The following is a 22,922-nucleotide window of genomic DNA, read 5'->3' on the forward strand; positions in this document are numbered from 1 at the left end:
ACACACACCTAGAAAGGGTGATAGCTCACCTGAATGACTTAAAGGGGCTGCTGTGGGAGAACCCTGAGAAGATGGAAGGTCAGAGATCCAACCAGTGGAAACCACGTGTAGAACTTGGCACCAGGTATGCAGGGTGATGGGGGAAGGAGCTTGCTACTTCCCACACCTTCCCTTATTTAAAGTCTGTTGGGTCCCTATCACCCATACTATTCCAGACCCCCTTTTACAGACTGGGGATTCTGAACCTGGGGTATCTTGTACAGAATGGAGAATTCATCACATGTGATGCCCTGAAGGCCAGGGGGGAGTGGACAGTGGTGACTATGCTGCTGTACTTCCCACTAAGAGAGACCCAAAAATCTAAGTGGCCAGACTTCCTGTGGCCCCCTTTCGCCCTTACCGAGACTGCAATATGCCATCTCCACACTGACTACCAGGAAACTGGTCATATCCATATACAAGATGATCAGAGCGCAGAGGGAGAGTAAAGGAAAACACTATAGAGTCAATTGGCAATCGGCACTGGGAAAGGTACTGAGGTACAATGGAAGGCCATCAGCATGCAAACTTGTTATCTGTCCCTGAATAACAGGTACTGATGAACCCATTTTAAGTTCTTGCACCAGGTTTACTACTCACCTGCCCGACTACACCGATTCTTCCCTGATAGACCCTCTCTATGTATAAGAGGCGGCTCAGATGAGGCTGACTTCTTCCACGTCGCCTGGCCTGTCCACATATCAGACCATTCTGGGAAAGTGTCGAAAGTGGCATGTCTCAAATGTTGACTACACATAGACATTATTCCCCAAGCTGTGGCTTATGGCACTGATTGAGAGTGGCACCCGTATGGAGGGGAAGCTGTTGGGGATGGCATTGGTGACCGCCAGGTCTTTAGTGGACAGGACCTTGGGGAAAACGCAGTGCACCATGTTTTCAAAGATGGCTGAACTCCATGAGTTTGTTTGTTTATTTTATTTAGTATAGCGCTCCAGACCCAGGGGTAAATGGGCGCTTAAGGACAAGTTACAAGGAATACAGTAGAAAAACAGTTATACAATGATGGCGGAGAAATGCCATATATGGTGTGTACAGGCAGGAAGTAGGAAACATATCAAAGTATGTACAATATATACAAAAAGACTGAGGCTTAGTCTATCTGAGGTTACCCTCTCCAGGAGCCAACTAATGACTAGTTTTCTGAACAATTGGAAGGATTTTGCCAGTTTAATATTCGGTGGTAGGGTGTTCCAGAGTTGAGGGGCGAGAACCGTGAAACTCCAGTCTCCCGCTCTTTTGGCTGTGAATCTGGGCGCGATGAGGCTGAGAGTATTGGATGATCTAGTGACTGTTATGTTAGGTTTGAGAGTAAGTTTGTTGGTCAGGTACTGTGGGGCTAGGTGGTTTAAGGCTTTGTAGGTGAGGCTGAGGGTTTTTAGGTCAATTTTCTGCTGAATGGATAACCATTTACAAGATATTCTTGTGTGGGAGATATGCTCTCTCTTGGGAATATTTAGTGCTGCTCTCAACGCGTTATTTTGGAGGATCTGGAGTTTCTTGATTATAGCTAGGTTGGCACCAAGATAAAGGCTATTACAGTAGTCAAGCTTTGATTGTATGAGGGCCCTCGCCAGAATGAGGCAGCTGTTTGTAGATAGAAAGGGTCTACAGGCCCTGATTAGTTTTCCCGTGTATGAGGTGGCTGAGGCAGTCATATTGACTTGTTTGGCAAGGTTGGTATTGGCATTGAGGTAGAAGCCTAACGTTTTCACATTTTTCACAACTGGGATGAGGTTGCCATCTATGGTGAAATTTGAGTGTAGATTATTAGGGGACCCGACCAGGAGGAGTTCGGTCTTCTCATCATTCAGGCAGAGGCCGTGTGAGGCCATCCATGCCTGAATGATGGAGAAGATTTCGTTAATCCTTGTGGTGTCAGTGTTGTAGTTGCCACAGATGGTGAGGAGTATCTGGGTGTCATCTGCGTAATTGTTGTAGGTGACACCCAGATGGACCAGTTTATCAAAAAGGGGCTCCATGAAGATGTTATAGAGGGTAGGGGAGACGCAGGAACCTTGTGGGACACCACAGGTAATGGGGATGGGGTCTGCTGCAGCCACCGATGAAAAGACCCTCATGGTTCTGTTGGCTAGGAAGGATTGTATCCATATGACAGCAGAGGGGGAGAAGTGGGCTGCAGAAGAGAGGTGGTTGCAGGGTATTTTGTGGTCAACCAGGTCGAAGGCTGCTGAGAGGTCTAGGAGGAGTAGGATGGCTGCTTTGTTTTTGTCCTTGATGTCATCAATCTGGCTTTTAAGGTCAACAAGGGCAGTTTCCGTTCCATGTTGGGGGCGGAAGCCAGATTGACGCAGGCCTAGCAGTTGATTGGACTCCAAGTAATCCTGGATTTGCAGATAGGCAACTCTGTCGAGGATTTTTAGCAGGAAGGGGACCGTGGTGATGGGCCTGTAATTGGTGGGAATGGCCGGGTCGAGAGATTGTTTTTTTAGAAGAGGGAGAACCCAAGACTGTTTTAGGTTGTTGGGTACAGAATTGGTGGAGAAGGATAAGTTTACTAGTTTGGAGATGAAGGGAGCAAGGTCTTGTGCCGCGTCTTTGATGATCTGAGCGGGGCAGCTGTCCCCTTTACAATTAGAAGGTTTAAGGGATGCTATGATTTTTTGAATTTCGGGTATAGTAACTGGTTTGAATGTAAAGCCGGAAGTATTGCTAGTAGGGGTAGGTGTGCTGGGTGTGAAGGCGTTGCTGTTTGAAAGTTGTAATCTTTTGGATTTGATTTTGTTTTGAAGACCAGTGATTTCGTTAGCTAGGGCATTTTGGATGCCGGTACACCATGCCTTGTCCTTCACGCAGGTATCTGTTGGAGGATTCAGATTTTCTAATTCCTTCAGAATTGTGAAGAGTTCTTTAGTAGAAGATTGGGCATTATTTATTCTGACATTATAGGCTTCTTTTTTAGTCCGGTTTATCTCTTTCTTGTAGTGGGAGGAAATGGTCGTGAGATTAGTTTCGTTTTCTGCAAAGGGGTTGGTTTTCCATAGGGTTTCCATCTTGGCTTTCTTTTTTCTAATAATTTTGAGTTCCGGTGTGTACCAAGGGTTCATGTGAGCTATGGGCTTGCATTTGCTTTGCTTTAGTGGGGCAACGGCATCAATGGTGCTAGTTAGGGCATCATTGTAGGTGTCGACTAGAAGGTTAAGGTCGGCAGTAGCTGGGATAGTGTTTAAAGGGGGGAGGATTAGTGGTGTGAGGGTCTCTGCGGTGATGTTGCGCTTGTTTCTGGTCAGGCACGCTGGTGCATAAGGGCGTTGTTTTGGGTTAGGATTGTTATGGTAGATGTCGAATAATATGAGGAAATGGTCAGTCCATACAAGAGGTTGTGGGGCTTTGCAAGTGATATTGCAGTTGTGGGCTGCGACCCTGTCAATAGTTCTGCCCTTCTGGTGGGTAGGTAGTGTAACGACTTGGGTGAAGTCATGCTAGGATAAGGCGTTAGCCAGGAAGGCAGCAGGAGAGTCGTTAGGGTCATTAAGCCCTGGGTTAAAGTCTCCTAGAATGATATTTTGGGAGTGGGGCTTGGAATTATTTGCTATGAGAGAGGTAATGTCTTCCTTGAAGGAGCTTAAGGGGACTGGGGGCCTGTATATAAGTTGCAGGGTAATGTTTGTGCGAGAAGAGAGAAATGCAATATGCAGCGTTATTACCTAGCACCAGCAGACCAAAAGAATATTGGGCCCCTTTATAACTTAAATGGCCGGAAGGCTGCAGAGCTCGCCCCCCTCCATCATGGAGCCCGAAACTGAGAGACCTTTCCCCTTGAGAATTCACAGATGCACATAGAGCTGGAAGTTGACACTTGCCACAATGGTGTCATGGGTTCCCCATGCCCCCGTGATTCACAAGTTGGAGAGCCATAGGAACAATGGTAATGATGTACTCATGGCTACGAATGACATCTGCCCCATACGGGAGAGCCCACAAACAATACTCACCGGGCCCAAAGGTCAAACTTGTTATGAGTGGAATTCATTCTGCTTTGCTCAAATGTTCAAGGAGGTGTGGGTTGGGGGATCGCCACCCTGTTGGTGGCGTGGATATTGTTAACTGTTTTATGAAACCAATAGAGAAAGTTTTTTTTTTTTTAAAAGAACGTGCAAGTGCAGAGGGGAAGAGGTGGGGGATAGGTGCTTTGATGCTCATGCAGAAGTGCTCAGGGTAAGTGCTAAAGCGAGAATAAAGTAAGTGCAACCACCCATGGGTAGAAGGACAGCGGCTGGGATGAGTGATGTAGGAGGGTCAAGACACTGAGGAGACAAAAGGGCCCTGCACATCAGTCACGCTGCTGTAAGATTAGCAGGGAAGAGATTTCAAGATGGCCGCCGGACCATGAAGACGTGCACCTCTGGTCCTCTGTGCAGACAGCCACAAAAGAAGCAACCAAGCGGCCCAAGCGTACAGAAATTGTATCTAATCCATGCATTAGTGCAGCTCATAGCAACCGGAACAAAGGGAGCTGACCTTCCCGGACTGCCGAAACATCATAACGCACCTCGGCGGAGCTAGAGCGGACACAGTCATCGACTACGGCGAGGAAGGAACACTACGTACACCATGGAGAAACCCTACGTGAGGCGTTGTGAGCGCACTATGGGGGCTAGCATCAGTGACTCGAAAGGGAGACACACTATACCCGTAACGGTGCAAGCAACTGGGGCGCAAGTAACTCGATACTCCCTCAGGAGAGCACAGCAAACCGACTCCCCCTGAATGCTGGCAAGTACAGGTGCCCTTACATTTACTGAGGCCCAGCGGGATCCACGTGAACCGGCCCGTAGGAAAAGCGCAACAGGCCCAAACCGCTGGGGCAAAGCCACTTCCCAGGCCAGAGCGGACCAAGGAGCGGATAGGCAGGGAAGTCGGAACCTGGGACGGAATTTGCAATGCTCCCCACAGGCGCATTGCGCCCCACAGGCCCAGAGGAGCGCAACGTGGGAGACGGCACCAGTGAGCAGAGAGTTGCCCGCAATCCAGGACACAATCTAAGAGGCGATATACAAGTGAAATTTGATCTGGCTCAAAAGCGTGAGAAGAGGGAGAAGTGAAAGGCAGCTGCTCCCGGATCGAAGTCCTGAAACAAGCCACAAACGTGCAAAAGTATTCCGAGCTCCGAGCGCGAGGGGAGGTGGATCCCAGAGGGGACGGATCCGAGCCCGCCATCCCCACAGTCACCCAATTGGGCCCAGACGGAGCCTCCCAGCAACACGCTGTGACATTTCCTGCAGAACCACACCTCACAGCCCCGCAGGACAACGGGAAGAAAGTGCCCACGAGTATACCGGACCATGGGGGATGAGGAGAAGAGAAGCAGGATCGGCTGGCGGACCGCCTGTCATTGCGTTATTGCAGCACTGAAACAGTGAGTAGAACCAAAGAGACCCACACAGGTAGTACAAACGCCCTCCGACTATCCCAGGCGGGAGGGAGGCCTCTGGTGAGCCGCAAGCTGCAGCAAACACATACCGGGATAGGGCTCTCGTAGCTCCCACGAGAAGGGCAACAAGTGTATAGCTGATCCGGGAGGTGGGGCGCACATGGTCCAGCACTAACTAACGGTCACTCCCGCCGGGTGATAAAGCGAATGCTCAGAACTGTTGATCCAGATTTTATAATCCAGGAGTCTTCGCATATAAAAGGAGGGCGGAACACCTATAACACATGGTTTGAAATTGTAAGACCTGCATCAGTGAAGCCCAACAATAAAGAGGGGAGCTGAGGAGCAGAAGTAAACATCCACTAAAAGAGTAAAGATAGTGCGCGAGCAACAGGGAGACGGGTCAAAGCAAAACACGAAGGCCTGGAAAAACATCAAATAACCGAAAGGGGGAAGACGTGGCAGCGATAGACAGAAGGGACATCAATAAGGGGGGTAGAACGCCCGACAGGTGGGGAAACAGCACAACTCCCCGTACCCCGCCGGCTCACGTCCCCCCACCCCCTGGTCAGGACAACTCAGATGCCGGGAGCCAAAACTAAGACAGGCCCTTCAAGAGCGAGAACCCCCGTCAGAACCCAGGTGAGCCAGATAGAGAAGTGCTGGAGACAAAGGCGGCAGCCACTCACCTCATCGCCCTCTCCCCCACCAGAACTTCCAGCCCTTGCAGTTAGCACGCCCCTGAACACAATGGCTTCTAATAAGGAAGATCTTTTAAACTGTCTGAAAGGAATGGAAGCCAGGCTGATAAGCACTTTCCAGAACCAGCTAGAACAAATGAAGGACAAACTGAAATCCTCCTTGCAGGTGGTGTCACGACCCTCGCCCAAACCCATTGGCCAGGTGGAGTCAGGACTCGGGCCTCTAGAGCCTGGCATCCTCTTCAAAAGCCCTCATGGGGCCAGTCCTGGCACCTATGGTGCCAGGCTCATACACCATGAAAAACAATGTGCTTGCGAACTACTTTATTGTATTGTCAGCAAACATGGAGGCATCCACAAAGCTTGGTTCCTAAGAACCAAGCAATGCGGTCTAGTGTTTTGGGTGTGGTAGCCTAGGGACTACTTTACCTGGACTATTTTGTTGGGGCTATTTAAACCACACCCGAGCAAGACAACACGCTTCGCCTTACTTTGCAGCTTGCAACGTGACGCTCACCGTGTCCAGCTATTCCCTCGAACCTCGGAGAAGCAGAACCTGGAAGGAGACAAAAGGAACATCATTAGCAGCAGCATCTTACCTGCAGTCTTCATCTTTAAACACTCGCAGCTACTGAGAACAGCTTCCTTGAATCTGCACGCCTACCGGACAGAACGACCTGAAAGAGGAAGATAGAGGCAACATTAAAGAAAGCAGTAGAGACATTTACAAATTACGAACTGCTCAAAAGGCTTACCTGGCTGGTCGCCTCTCGGCTGGCACCACTCCGGATATTCCACTCGCGCTGAAGAACACCGGGACCTACAAGGAAGGAAAACACAGGTTAGCAGAGGCAAGACTTTGCAGCGCTGCGCATAGCGCTTACTTACCACATCATAGCGCTCCTAATGCGCCATCATTTACCAGCAGGGCTCAACCAAGCCAGTTCGCCGCACTGAAGCTCTGCATACCTAAGGGAGAAAAAAGAGACATTTTAAACAAAGAAAAGCATGCAGGATAGCAACAAAACTAAAGAACAGCAATAAGACCTACCTGAACAATATTAAACGGGCCGGCGTCAGTAAAGTAACTGGACCGCACTCGCCCATGAAAGACAACGTGCCCCTGCAAAGAAGGCAGGACGGAGAGCACGCCTAATTCTACCACAAGGTGAGGAGAGGGCGCCAGAGGGACTGAAATCATACGGGGTGGAGGGAGGGTACTTACCCCAGTTGGTCAGTCTTGAACACAGTCCTCCTGTATTTTCAGGCAGAACCTTCCCCGCAGACCACATCAGGGCAAAGCTGAGAAGCATACCAGCGAGTAACCCGTTTGGGTGGCGTCCCTGTGGATACCAGATGAGCGTAACAGGTGGTCAGTAAGGAAATGGTGGAATTGGGGGAAAGAGTGGGTATAGTGGAAAACGGACTCTCATGTATGGAGGAAGAAAAACAGAACAGTGTCTTGCTGGATCAACTGGCCACTGCTACAAACAATCTGGAGCTCCAGGCGGAAGATCTGGCAAACCGCTCAAGAAGATGTAATATCAGGGTCAAGGGCCTAGCAGAATCGGTGCTTGATAAAGACCTAAAGGACACCATGCAGCAATGCTTCAGCAGCTTGCTCAATTATACCCAGCCCGAGAAGATTGAATTCGACAGAATACACTGGGTAGGCCCCAAGAGGAGCGAACCGGGAGCAAGGCCAAGGAATGTCTTGATAGCCATGACGTCCTACTGCCTGAAAGATGATGTCCTGAGAGCGGCGAGAACCCAGACTGATCTTGCGATTAATGGCACCCACATACAACTTTACCAAGACCTAGCGCTGACCACGCTCCACAAAAGAAGGCTAATGCAGCCAGTCACGAAAGCTCTTCAGGCAAAGCACATACCGCATAGATGGACGCACCCGTTCGGCCTATCATTTACATGGGAGGGGAAACGGAGGAGAATCAACACCTGTTATGAAGGTCTCTCACTATTGCAACTGTGGACAACCAAACTCAAACTGATACTAGGCCACTGCGAAACCCCCCCCGCCCACTCCCCCCCAGTTGCAGCAGACAAGCCATGGGAATGGTCGACGGGGAAAAGAAGAAGACCGAGAAAGGTAGAGAAAACTAAGGAAAGTCCTTCAGCAGAGAAAACCTTCAAAAGAGTCAGGAATGACCAGTCCGACAGGGGTATACATTGGGCGGTGACCCATGTAACAGACACTGGTAATGAAACAGACTATGAAGCATAGGCTGTACAGATTATAATAGAGGCGTCTGCACGTGGGTAGGAGGCCATATTGGAAGCTAAGTCAGGATAAGGGTAGATCCTGGCAATCCGAATACTGGGAAAATCTTATGGCCCAATGCGCAAATGAGACCGGCGAGTGGATTCTTAGGAACCCAGGCCACACGAAATCCCAGGAGCAGGGAGGGCAGTTGGTAAGGGGGGGACAGGGGAGGGAGGGAAGAGCCAAGACACACAAAAGAAATATAAGACAGAAGTCCAAGGGCAGAACAGAGATACTGAACTGGTGGGTAAGGGGATCCAAGACCGGAAGCCGGAAGTGAGATAAAGGGACCGACCTAGACTACTGTATGATGGAGAAGGCGACAATAGTATCGATTAATGTGAAGGGGCTGAACTCCCCTGCTAAACGTAGAGCAATTCTGGGTATACTAGAAGCGATGCACACAGCGATAGCAATCCTTCAGGAGACCCATGTCCTTCAGAAAGACGAAAAGAGGATGCGATGCAAGACATACCCACTCCAACACTATGAGCCTCATTCCGAGTATGGTGGTAGCCATGGAGCAATTAGTTCCATGGCTGCCTCCCATACTGGTACAGCCTCCGGGTCGGTTCAATGGGGACTTACCGGTACATTCCGACCTTGGAGGGACCGGTAAATCCCCATTGAAAAAACCATTCCCCATTCCCATTTCAGCCCCCATAGGGCTCAATGGGAATGGGGAAGTAGCTAATAACGGTACCGCAATTTGCGGTACCGTTATTAGCTCCAAAGTCCCTTATCAGGTCCCATCCACAACGCTTGGTCAGACCAGGCGTTAAAGGAGGGACCCGCTAAGGTACCTCAGAATAGGGCGCAAAGGGTTTACCGGCCCGGTGTGGGAAAAAATAAAAAGGAGTGGCAATTTTGTGCAGTCGCAACCTAGGTTTTCAAAAACACCACATGATAAGGGATGGCCAGGGTAGATACGTGAGAATCAAAGGCACAATCAATACATACACAATCTTAGCGTTTTATGTCCCCAATGAAAGACAAGATTTATATATCGCCAAACTGCTCCAGAAAGTTGGAGGATGGTGCGAAGGCCAGTTGATCATAGGGGGGGCTTTAATTGTGTAATGGACAAAACACTCCCCTTACGGCCGCAGACCAGAAGAACAGACAGGCTTTGGGTAAGCTCTTTAGGGACTGGGGGGGTGATTGAAACATGGCGGTTCTTCCAGGAGCAAAATAGAGAATGCACACACTATTCAGCTGTACATAGGGACTACTCTAGAATAGATATGATCTTATTTTTGTCTTCTTTAATCCCCAAGATTACAAACATTGAATTTGGAGTACAATACCTCTCGGACCATGCCCCGGTGTCTGTCTGCATAGAACTGAAAGGGGGAGGACATAGGCCCGACCGCAGTGGAGGCTAAATGAGATAATCCTGAGGGATATCGCGCTCAGAACGCACATGGAAAGTACTATAAAGAATTATTTTAAGGAGAATGATAACGGGGAGACAGAATGGAAGGTAGTATGGGACGCAGGGAAAGCTGTAGTGCGACAGGAATTTATAGCACAAGCAGCGCTATACTACAGGGAGAAAGCCCCCATAACACGAAAACTAGAGGAAGACCTGAGGGAGGCAGAATGCAGCACAAAACCCGTCAGATGCTCAAGATTCTGCGGGAACTACGGAAGGTTAGAGCCAAGCTAGAGAACCATACTGCGGACAAAGTGGCACAGGCATTGCTGAGAACCAAGCAATCTTATTACAAAGCTCGCAATAATATTGCTGGGCTGAAAAATAGACTAGGGGAAATGAACACGGTAGACGAGGCGAAATTAGAAATAATGGTCCAATTTTATGAGGAGCTACTGGCTAGTGAGAATTTGGATAATGGTAACCAAAAGAACTACATGTCCGCAATCCCAATGCCACAAATTACAGAACAAGACAGACTCAGGCTAGGGGAACAGATAACAGCTCAAGAGGTCAGGGAGGCGATAGCATCACTGCCAAGTGGGAAGAACCCAGGCCCAGATGGCCTGGGTAATTGCTATTACAAAACGTTCCAGACACAACTAATAGCCCCCCCTCACTCGCTTTTTCAACGTGATTAGAGACACAGGGTCTGTCTCGGTGAACATGGGGAAGTCGGCTTCGATATTAGCGCTAAAACCTGGGAAAGATCCAGTAGAATGTGCTAGTTACCGTCATATTGCTCTCCTTAACACGGATGCAAAACTTTATGCTAAGATTTTGGCAAATAGGTTAATGAAAGTCTTACCAGACATCATACACGAGGACCAAGCCAGCTTCATAAGAGGGAGGCACACACAGGATAATGTGAGGCGGGCTATAGATGTCATTGATTGGGGTACAAGAACGAACCAAAATTTCTTGATAGCAGCTCTCGATGCCAGGCGAGCTTTCGCTAGTGTAAATTGGGAATATTTAAGGTTGGTGCTGGTAGGGTTCAGTGTGGGACATCATTCATCAAGATGGTGTTGGCAAATTACCAGCTCCCATCCACGCACATCCTGGTAAATGGCCATACCTCGAAACAGATCAACATTAGGAGAGGCACACGCCAGGGCTGTGCCCTATCTCCGCTGATCTTTGCAATGGCAATGGAACCATTTGCAATCCGGATAAGGAGGGATCCAGGTATCAAGGGAATTGTTAGCGGGGGGGGGGACTAACCATAAGATTGTGCTTTACGCGGACAATATAATGCTTTATATGGCAGATGGGGAAACACATTACCCAAGGTCATAACAGAATTTCAGAAGTTTGCGGGGGTATCGGGATTCGCGATAAACTACTCCAAATCCAAAGCATTAAATATCCTAGAAAAGAGGGAAGTCCTAGCGCCCATGGAGAAGGTATACCCCCTAAAATGGGAAGAGCAGGCTCTGGAGTACTTAGGGGTCCACATACCTAGAGACAAAGGGAATCTATTTAAAGCACATATTGTGCCCCTCTGGAAGCGACTTCAAGAGGACCTGCAAAGGTGGGACGTCCAGGAACTTTCATGGTTCGCAGGAATTGGCGCTATAAAAATGACATTACTCCCCCGCTTACTGTATGGAGTGAGCGCGATCCCGGTCGATATACCCCCAGGGCTAACCAATGACCTTCAGAACGCTGTATTTAACTTCATATGGCAGAATAAAAAACAGGATCCAAAGACCTATCCTGACGCAACCAGTGCTCCTCAGTGGGTTCAGAGTCCCGGACATCGGGAGGTATATATTGGCAGCACATATGACCCTAATGTTGAAATAGGCGGGTCAGGACTCTGTGCCTGGGTGGACTAAGAACAAGCAGCTACAACAATCCTGCTAAAAGTAATACAATTCTTAAACCCCGATGCCCACAAGGGAGGGGGAAAACTGCTGGAGGCCACCAAAGCCGCCCAGCACAGCTGGGATCAAGCAATCTGGGGGAAGAAGATGCGACGGGGACTGGGCCCACTGTCCCCCCCCTAACACATAATGCAGACTTCTCTCCGGGACTCCATAAACAATTCTGGGAGAGATTGGGGGGAGCTGAAAAACTGTCGTTAAATGATATGTACAATGAAGGAGTCCCAATCTCATTTGAAGATTGCAAAAAGAAATTCAGAATCAGAGAAAATCAAAGTTATAAATACATCCAACTCCGCCACTGGATCTCCCACCCAGCAGTAAAGAAAGCTGGAGTAAGAACCCCGGTAGGCCTGGAACTTACAAAGCAGGAAGGGGAAACTATGATGTGGGTAACTAAACTATACAGACTACTGGACAAGGCACAAGCAGAAATAATCTCCCATATAAAAGGGATTAGGAGATATACATAGGGGGAAACGATTACGGAGGAAGAATGGGGCCAAATATGGTCAAGAGCGCACAAGCTGTCTAAATCTACGTCAATCAAGGAATTGGCGTACAATCTCTGCTAGAGGTGGTATATGACCCCCTACTACCTACACAAAATAAATGCTGAATACCCCTTGGAATGCTGGAGACAATGTAGAGGAAGGGGTGACCTGATCCATATGTGGTGGGCGTGCCCAAAGGTGATCATATATTGGAAAGAAATTCTGGGGCTCATCAAGGACATAACAGGAACGGAGCTGCCATGGTCACCAAAATCATCTTACTGGGAGTGGTATTGTAGGGGAAATACGCTGCTTCTGGAAACAAGGCGGCCTTAATAACACATCTATTGATGTCAGCGAGAATGACAGTGGCCCAACGCTGGAAGATGAAAGATGGTCCTACGGCGCCCTGGTGGTGGGTCAAAGTTTGGGGAGTCATGGCAATGGAAAACATCTGTGCCACAAATACAGGGAAATATTTGAAATTCCTGTCTATCTGGGACCCCATCCAGGACTATGTAGAGGATAGGGAAGCCCACTACTTCAAACCTCGAATACTCTGGAACGTTCATATTCGCTGAGAGAAATGAGGAGATCACACCTCACAGCCGGTCCAGGGAGAAGATAATGAAAGGGTCCAAGGACTTTTGCCTAAGAAAAGAAAAGGGAGGGGTAAAGTTCACCATCATAAAAATTGGAGACATTATTTCGATATTGACAATGTTGGACTATGTATGCAGATCATAGCACTGTATTACAGAACAAAGTGTAGAAGTGGTTTGATGTTTGCCTCCTTTTCAAAAATAAAATTGGTTTAAAAAAAAAATTAGCAGGGAAGAGAGGAGGAAAAGTAAGAGGTAAAGAGAAAGGTGTTGAGGCTTTTTTTCAGACCTTAAGGAGGTCATGCTCAAGACGCCCTCTCTCCCGGGTGCTACGGAAACAAATAGTTGGTCTGCTTTCCTCAGAGATTTAGTTTGGTTCACATAGTACAAGACCGCTCTCCGTACATCAAGTGTATGGAGGCTCCTTTCAGCTGAGTTGGATGGATTTTGAAAGAAGGTAGGAAGTTCTATGGCTTGATTAACATGGAACTTTGAGATGAATTTAGGTGAAAACCTAGGGTGTGTTCTGAGGACAACCTTGTCCTTGTGGATTACGAAGAAAGGGTCTTGTTCGGACAAAGCCTGTAGCTCACTGACTTGTCATGTAATGGTATGTGATACTAGGAATGCAGTGTTGTAAGTCAGATGTTTTAGGCTGGCCTTGTGCATAGGCTCAAAAGGGGGACTCAAAGGCTTTGAGAGCACGACATTAAGATCCCAACTCGGAGGAGGTTTGGAAATTGGAGGGTGTAGCCTCTTTACCCCTTCCATAAATGCTTAAATGACAGGAACTAACAGGGCCGCCATATGTACTTTGATGAAGTGGAATACTAGGCTGGAGTCTAGTAGGTGAAGCATGTAATGTACAATGTTAGCTGAGGAACATTCTGTTGGGTTTAGTGTTTGTGACCTGCACCATATCACACATCTCTTCCACTTATTGAAATTGCAGTGTCTGGTGTTGGGTTTTCATGCCTCCTTTAGGATATCCATACAAATTTGTGGAAGATTCAAGTGGCCAAATTCTAGGACTTCAGGAGCCAGGCTGCCAAGTTCATAGATAGAGGGCACGGATGGAGGGATTCTCCCTTGTGTTGTGTTTGCATGTTGTACGGGCACGGGAGCTTGATTGGGTCGCACATCACCAGTTTGAGCAGAAGTGGAAACCATGGTTGTCTCACCCACATAGCAGCAACCAGGATTAGAGTTACTTGTTGCTGGTGCATTTTGTGCACTATTGTGCTCAAGAGTGGTGTTGGAGGAAAAGCTTAAGCAAATTTCCCTGACCAGTTCATCCACAGGGCGTTCCCCTTGGACCCTGGTTGGGGAAACCTGGACGCGACGTCTGGGCATTGTGTGTTTAGGATTGTGGCAAACAAGTCTAATGAGGGGTGAGCCCATTGTGAGAATATTCAGTTTAGGATATCTTTGTCGAGTTACCACTCATTTTATTCTAGTAGAGGGTATCTGCTTAGAGAGTGGGCCAGAGAATTGAGTTCCCCTGGAACATGTGGAGAGGTTAGGAACATGTGGCGCTTAAGTGCCCACTTCCATATTTTTTGGGATAGCTTGGACAGACTTTGAGAGTGTGCGACTCCTTGCTTGTTTATGTAGAACATAGCAGTGGTGCTGTCTGTAGGGACTCACACTGTTTGACCTGTAAGATGTTGCAGAAAGGCTTGAAGAGCCTTGAGGACTGCCAAAAGTTCCAAGAAGTTGATGTATCTCTGGGCTGTTGCACGTGTCGACTGGCCGTGGGCTGTGTGGTGAAGGAAGTGTGACAGCTTGCCTGAGACCATTGTTTCACTAACCATTCCTGCATTGGAAGCATGCGCAGGCGTGCGTGTGGATTCAAATGAATGAGGCCATCATCCCAAGCAAGCGCATTGCTTTGCATACAGTTATCTGGCGACCGGTCTTGTAGTGAGGTACTTGCAACAGCATGTTTTGTACTATCTCGTTTGATGAGAAAGCCAACTCCTCTTTTGTCTTTAGAATTGCTCCAAGAAATAGTTTTATTTGGCTGGGGACTAGACTTGATTTCTTTTCGTTGATGGAGAAACTAAGATTGAAAAGAAGGTCTATTGTCTTTTGTATGTTTTGCTTGCAAATTTGAGCGGATTCCCCCAGTAATTAGCCAGTCGTCCAGATAAGGGTATACAGGGATTCACTTTCTGCGCAAGTGTGCTGCCACTACTGCAAGCACCTTTGTGAATACTCTTGGCGCTGAGGCGATGCCAAAGGGGAGTACTTTGAACTGGTAGTGAACCCCACGCTATCTTGAAACTCAGATATTTCCTGTGAGCAGGGAAATATGAAAGTATGCATCTTTCATATCCAATGTTGCCATGTAGTTCCCCCCGTTTTAAGAGGGGGATTACTTCTTGAAGCGTGATCATGCAAAGCTTTTGGGGTTTGACATATTTGTTTGCAGGGCGCAGATCTGGTACTGAGCGCATGGAAAGGTGTTTCTTTGGCACAAGGAAGTACGCTGAATAAGGAACAAGTGACTTACCTTTAACTGTTTTTCTCCAGCATGGGTCTGGCATGGATTCACATGCTCATTCCACGTCGTCAGGCTGGGAATCCTCAGTAAAGAAAAAATCAGTTTCAGTTTTGTTTCTGAACTGTCTTTCTACTAATGACCAATCACTGGTCTCTGGGTCATACTGCCCCCAGCCAATGACTGCCCTCTACCTAAGCCCCTACTTTGGCAGCCATTTTCAGATTTGGTAGCACGTAAAGTGGCAGTAGGACCAAGAGAAGAGCCGCACAGGGGTTGGAGGGAGGGTTCACATGTGAATCCATGCCAGACCCATGCTGGAGAAAAACAGTTACAGGTAAGTAACTTGTTCCTTCTCCAGCATGGGGTCTAGCATGGATTCACATGCTCATGAATACAAGAATACATAGCAGTACACACATGCACAACCACTGGAGGTGGCAAGGCTCAACATTAAGCATTTCAACAACTCAACATTAAGCATTTCTTACCTCCTTAGGCTCACATTCAAGCGAACCGGTTGCGCAGCACTGCCTGGCCGACTCGGGACTCCTCCCTGGAGTCCCGGTCGATGCAGTAGAATCTCGTGAAGGTGTGTGTCGACCTCCACGTAGCAGCCCTGCATATGTCCAGGAGGGGCACACCAGACTGGAACGTCTTAGTAGCAGCGATCTATCTGGTCGAATGGGCTCTCGGACAGCCGTACAACGGTCGGTTTGCCAATCGGTGACAGTGCATTATGCAGCCGGAGAGCCATCTGGAAATGGAAGCCTTTGAGAGGGCCTTCCCTTGGTTCACAGGTCCAAAATTCACAAACGGCTGTGATGTCTTCCGAAAACTCTTCGTGCGGTCCACGTAGAACTTCAGCACTCTAGCCACATCCAGCGAGTGCAAAGTCCTCTCAGCAGGCGACGGGAAGAAGATAGGTAACACCAAGGGCTCATTCAGATGGAAGTCCGACAGCACCTTGGGCATGAAGGAGGGTTGCGTCCTCAGCACTACCCTCGTCACGTGGTATGTCAGGTATGGAGGTTTACAGGAGAGGGTCTGGATCACTCCCACTCGTCGTGCGGAGGTGATGGCCACAAGAAACGCTGTTTTCCACGATAGGAATTTCAACAGTGCTGAATGCAGAGTCTCGAATGGAGTGCCCATGAGTCTGGTCAGCAAGTACGGCAGCACTTGAGGGGCCATAATCCGTAGAGGGTTGATCTTCTGTGCACGGCACCAGACAGAGAACCTCTTCCATTTATGCCCGTAGTACTTAAGAGTTGAGGACGCCATGGCCTTTGCAAGGACCTCCTTGCAGTCCGCCGGGATCTCGTAGCCTTCGAACTCTAGTGCTGCAGCAGCCAGGCCTGCAGGTTCAGCGATCCCGGGTCGTGATGTCGGATAGCACCTCCTTCCGAGGTGAGAAGAACCTCGTCCGTCGGCAGTTTGACTGGGGGGGGGTGCTAGAAAGTCCAGAAGGTCCGGGAACCATTTCTGCCTCGGCCACACCGGTGCGACGAGGATCATCCTGCACTGGGACCATCAGAGTTGACTGATGAGTCGCAGAAGCAACGGCAACGCTGCTAACGCATACAGGAACAGGCCGTCCCAGGGGAAGGAGAATGCATCACGCATGCTCCCCGGCTGGGGAAACCTGCTGGCGAACCTCCGGCACTTGGTGTTCGTCGCCGCCGCGAACAGATCTATCTGCGGATTGCCCCATCGTCGGAATAGCAGATCCACTTGATCCTGCCGGAGTTCCCACTCGTGGCACGAGCGCAGCTCCCTGCTGAGCGAGTCGGCGACGGTGTTCTTTACTCCTGCCAGGTGGAAGGGTACCAGGAACATCCCGTGGGCAACGGCCCAGTGCCACAGATCCTGCGCTTCCTTGGATAGGGCTGAGGATCTGGTGCCCCCTTGCTTCCAGATGTAGAACATCGTGGTGGTGTTGTCGGTGAAGACCCTCACCACCATGCCCTTGAGGGATGGGAGGAACGACCTGATGGCCCAGAACACGGCTCGAAGCTCCAGGACGTTGATGTGTAGTGACCTCTCCTCTGGGAGCCAAAGGCCTCTTGCGAGGAGATCTCAGGTGTGCACTCCCCATCCTTCTAGGGAGGCGACCGCCGCCACAGTCTCCTGATGTGTCGGGGTCTGGAAGTCCATACCCACCGCTAAATGTGCGCGGTTGCCCCACCACCGGATTGCTTGGCGGAATGTCTCGTTGAGGGAGATCTTGTCTTCGAAACTGCCCGCTGCTTGCATCCAACAGGCGTCGAGGACCTCCTGGAGTGGTCGCATCCGCAACCTGCATAGGCACACGAGGTAGATAAACAATGACATCATGCTGAGTAGGGACTTGATGGACCTCACCCTGGCCATGTCCATGGTCAACAGCCGTTGTACCTTGCCCAGGATGGCCTTTGTCCTTTCCTCTGACAGCGAAGCCAATCGCGCCACTGTGTCGAGTCTGGCTCCCAGGAACAGGGCGTCTTGCGACAGTACCAAGTGGGATTTCGCAAAGTTGATCGAGAATCCCAGATCTGTGAGAAGCCTCTTCGGGACGAGATTTATCATGCCCTTTTTCAGCATTGCTCGTACCTCCAGAAGTAGCTGTGGCACGTGGTTTTCCTTCCTGGCCACAGATGGTAGACGGTGACACTTTCTTTGGAATTCTAGAGTGTGCCCCTGGGCCAGCGCGTCCAGCACCCAACGGTCGGTGGAGATGGACTCCCACACGCTGACGAATTTCGCCAGCCAGCCTCCCACTGGGGTGCTTGGCTGGGGGCCTGACGTCACAGCCGGTTCAGTCTTGTTGGCCGAAGCCTTGCCATCGATGATTACCTCTGGCCTTGCTGCAGCCTCTGTAGGCCTCTTGCGACGATGAGCGGGCCGCTTGGCGGTACGACAAAGAACTGCCACCAAATCCTTCGGAGGTACCTTGAGACTTGCCTCCGGGGGTCCAAAAGGATGGCCGTCGTTGGTGGAGAGAACCCAAGGCCCGGACATCTCGGTGTCCACCTTGATGGCCTGCAGTGACTCGACCACTGCCTTGCCAAACAGGTTGTTCCCGTCGAAGGGCATGTCTAGTACCCTGGTCTGAACATCCTGACGGAGGTCTGTGGCCTTGAGCCAACGGCATCGGCAAACGCTGTTGCCCATCTGCCGAAACCCAGTGTCGCCGATGTCCATGGCCACCGTGATGGCGTGGTCTGACGCCACCTCGCCTTCCTGTGGGATTTCAAGGGCCTCAGCCCTCTTGTCGTCTGGCAGGAAATCCAGGAGGGGAGCGATCTTGAACCACAGCTCCCTGTCGTAGCACGCCACGATTGCGAGGGCCTTGGCCGCTTTGATGGTCGTCACCGCCAACGAGATGACTCGTCCCATGGCGCCCAGCTTCTTTCCCTCGCCGTCCGGTGGGGAAGTGGAAGTTGATCCCGTCGCCCCAGCCGATTTCTTCTTGGCTGCTGCGGAGACCACTGAATCTGGGGACAGCTGAGCTCCAAGGCACATCGGGGCGGAATATGGGACCCGGTACTTCTTCTCATAACGGTCACTCTTCGCAGGAGCTGTGGACGGGTTCTTGAGCACCGACAGTCCTTCGTCCCAGATGTCATCCAGTAACGGTACTGAGAGGATGGTCTTCCTCTTGGCCTCCCGTTGTTGGTAGAGGAAACCCTCCTTCTTCTGCTCCTTGGGACAAAGCTGGAAAAGCTCCGATGCCCTGGCGATCATGGCGTGAAAGGAGCCAATTTCTTCGGGAGGGCAGGCCCGGGCAGAGGGTGATGGGAGATCCGTCCCGTCGTCACCACCGTTGTCATCCGTATCCGTCGTCGCCGTCTCTGTTCCCATCTCATCCCTCGGTGGAGCGGAAGGAGGTGAAGGCTGGAAAGGAGGGGGAGGATGGATTTGCCTCTGCTTGTTCGGTGGGCTTCCTGACGGTCCAGGCGCCACTGGATCGTCCGCTGGGAGTAAGGGCAACCTTGTCCTTATCTCTGTACACAGGGTCTGGATAGCCATCAAGATTGCTCCCGAGTTGTCCTGTGGCATAGGCATCGGTTGCGACGGGAGCGACGGCTGGGGTGTGGGGTCCTCCGTATCCTCCACGGCCTGCGGCTCCTCATCCGCTCCACCGCTGCTCTCTACGTCCGCCTCGTCGGGATCCTTCCCGTAGGACTGGACTTCCTCAAACTTCTTGTCCAGGATCTTTACGACGCTAGCCAGCTCATCTTCGGAGGTGGTATCTGTGTCAGATATGGTTACCGTGCCCCTCCCCTCTTTCTCCTCCGTGGTTTCACAGGGGTCTTCTCGATAGGCTGAAAAGATGATTCCCTCCGGGGTGGCAGGGAAACTCTAGGCCTGGCCGTCTCCACTGGGGTTGCCTCCACACGCTTCGCCAGGGCTGCCACGACTCCTTCGATCGAGGCCTTTTCCGGGTGAATCAGGGCCTTTGCGACCGTGGGCGCGCCTGAGGCCTTCACCTTAGGGGGAGGTTTGCTGCCTCGCTCCGGAATCGACCGGGGCTTCTCCCAAAGCTTACCCGGGTTCTCCGACTTCCTCTTCACCGAGCCAGAGCGTTGGCTCGCAGATGATGGCATTGGTGACATCGCGCCCTGCCTGGCAGCCAAGGAGCCCGAACCATCGGCGCTCCCGGTGCCCGCGGAGCTTTGCCTTTTGTTGGGCCCCCATCGCCGGAACGCCCTCCAAGGTCTTAGAAGACCGCTCGGACTTCTTCTCACCTGCTGCTGGGCTCTTCCCCTCCAGCCAGTTGGCGAGTCAAACGCGACGATCCTTCATTGTTTATTCGGACATGTTCTTACAAAACACACAGTCCTTCTCCACGTGTGATTTGTCGTTGTGAAGGCAGTAGAGGCACCGGGAGTGCTAATCTTCCTTGAAGCCATTCTGTAATCCGCCTCTCGGGCAGCTCCTGAACGGCTTGGATGCAAACAGGCGTCGTGTTTCCTTTGTCCTGGGCCATAACCACGCGGGGTAGGCCTCAAAGTTATTTTGGAATCCTCCAAGAAGTGAAAACTTGACAAAAATTCACCCTTGAGAGGTGTAGAAAAATTCCGAAACCGGTCCCCGTTGATCGGAAGTAGAATCGGTGGAGCTTGAGGCTCTGTTGACCGAAAATATATGAGTAAACTCTACGAAAAAAACGCAAAACACAGTAAAAGCTCGAGAGCTATAGCACGAGGACTCCCAACACATGAACGTGCAGTAAAAATCTATCTGAAGATGGCTGCCAGAGGAGGGGCTTAGGTAGAGGGCAGTCATTGGCTGGGGGCAACATGACCCAGAGACCAGAGATTGGTTATTAGTAGAAAGACAGTTCAGAAACTGAAACTGATTTTGTCTTTACTGAGAATTCCCAGCCTGACGACGGGAAATTAGCATGAGCATGTGAATCCATGCCAGACCCCATGCTGGAGAAATACCCTTGTTTACCTGATTTGCTGGGACAATTTCTATGGCGTCCTTCTTCAGCAGTGCCTTTACTTTTTCTAACAGTATGCGCTTTTCTTCTGGCGCCATTTTTCTCTGTCTTGGCAGGCGGTTTTTGTAACAGTTTGATAGAATACCCGCCTGCCAGAGTGGACAACACCCACTTGTCTGACGTTATCCCCTCCAATGTGTGGGTGAAGTGTGAAAATCGACCTCCTATTGGAGTGGCATGGGACAGACCTGCAGCGGTGTGTCATTGTTTGGGAGGGGTGGAGCCTCTCCCCGGTGAGGTTCTGCCTCTTCCGTTGGATCTTTATTTCCTCTTTGGAAACCGAAAGAGGAAGATTGTCCTTGAAATGGACTCCAAGATGAAGACTGTCCACGCTGAGTGTATGAGGAAGAACGTTGTGAACCTTAACTCGGAAACCTTCTGGAGTTTGAGGAGCCCCGTTGTACGTTGGGCTTGTTTTTTTTAACTAGCCAAGGGATTTAAGAGTGTCATACTCCTCTTTTGTGCTCAAGACGGCGTCTTCAAAAGCTTTAACAAAAAGTGCATTAGGCTCCACCGGCATGTTAAGGAGGGTGGCCTGAGTCTCTAGCCTGAAACCAGATGTCTGAGTCAGGCACAATGCTTGATGAGCATGCCTTCTGCGATGATGTGGCCTGCATTATCTGCTCCATCAAGATTATTCTTGATGATGCAGTTTGATACCTGCTTGCCGCCTGCAACAGTGCTTAACAATTGCGATTTTAGGGGTTCTGGAACTGCTTCAACCTGCTGTTCCAAGTCATCCCACTTGTGGACGCCGTAACTAGCCACAAGTGTAGTGTTGTTAGTAATTCTAGCTTGATCTGCTGCTGGGGAAACAACCTTCCTTACGAAAGTAATTTTTATTTTATTTTTTTTGTCTGGCGGGGCTTCAGCTGACGGCAGAGGAGTGTCACCCCTCTTTCTGCTCAGGAATCAGGTTTTAGCTGACCCCTAATTTACAGAGGGTCTGTGGGCGCAGGCCTGAATAATTTCTCTATTCTATGGTTAACCATCCTTGTGAGATGCGGCGCCAAGTAGGAAGGGCTGTATACGCCTTTGTACAGACTGTGATAGCGGGATGAACTGAGTAGTGGAATTCCTGTCTCCCAGGATGTCCTCCACAAAGTCTTTGTCCACTTGTGCCTCTTGGGTGTCAATACAAAAGTGTTGGGCAGCCTTAAGCAGAAGTTAATTGTATTGTAGTTGGTTGTCTATGGGAGAGTCTGCTACAGGCTGGTCTTGGTGGTCAGGTGACTGGATGACGTGGATGTGGTCATCGTATTGGTCCCGACTATATAGATCTCCTTGTGAGCTGGGGTCTTGTGACCCTGAGAGATCCACATCATACATGTCCTGAGAGGGGTCTTGGTAGGTGGAAGCCAGGGAGCCTAGCCCAGAATTTCTAGGTTGTGGCTCATGCTTTTGGCAGGGGGTTGATGTGTTGAAGCCCCTGGTTGTGAGGCATCTCTAAGGGACGCAAGTTCTTCTGGATGCTTGTCCATAAAGCCGACAAAGCAGGACATCCGGTTTTTAAAATTCTGTTAAACTGTTCAGGAGTATAGTCACATGAAGGCGGCAAGCCTGACATGGTAGGCGTGGCTTGGGAGGGTGCCTAGTCCTTGTGATGCATAGCCCCTGAGAGTTTGTCTACAGGGGAAGAAGAAACGAAGGCCTGCATGCTTTTGGAGGACAAAAGCATCAAATGTTTCTACTTTTTTGGGGACTACATTGAACACGGTAGCAGGTACGTGTTTTTTAATGAATTCCTGCATTTTCTGCATTTGTTTGGGGGACGCTGATGCGCCTTTCGCTGTCTGTTTTTCAGCGCACGAAAGGAGGACCTTTTTGTGCGCTGTATCTGAACCAACCTTGGAGTGTGTTTTCAGAGGCCTGTCGTGAGGCGAAATCGTAAAATATCACCCAGAGGACAGAGAAGATCTTGAGGCTTTTTCTGCAGACACTCCGTGGGCCTCAACGCTCAAAGATTATGTTGAATGTCGGCCGTGGGGTATATGCTTAATGTTCTTAGATATGTGTGTGCTATGGCCACTGGGTGTCGTCTCCGTCACAGAGCCGCCGGCCTGCTTATTGG

The 22,922-nt window shown here is 50.1% G+C and overlaps 1 protein-coding gene across 2 annotated transcripts in view; it reads right to left on the reverse strand.

The window, feature by feature from the left end:
- IQCH (IQ motif containing H) overlaps window positions 1-22,922 on the reverse strand; it is a 1,923,049-nt gene that overhangs the window by 44,387 nt on the left and 1,855,740 nt on the right. The gene's annotated exons all lie outside the window — the stretch shown is intronic.

This window comes from Ambystoma mexicanum, chromosome 11 (genome assembly GCF_040938575.1).
Source record: "Ambystoma mexicanum isolate Mex_15411 chromosome 11, UKY_AmexF1_1, whole genome shotgun sequence".
Taxonomy (NCBI): Eukaryota; Metazoa; Chordata; class Amphibia; order Caudata; family Ambystomatidae; genus Ambystoma; species Ambystoma mexicanum.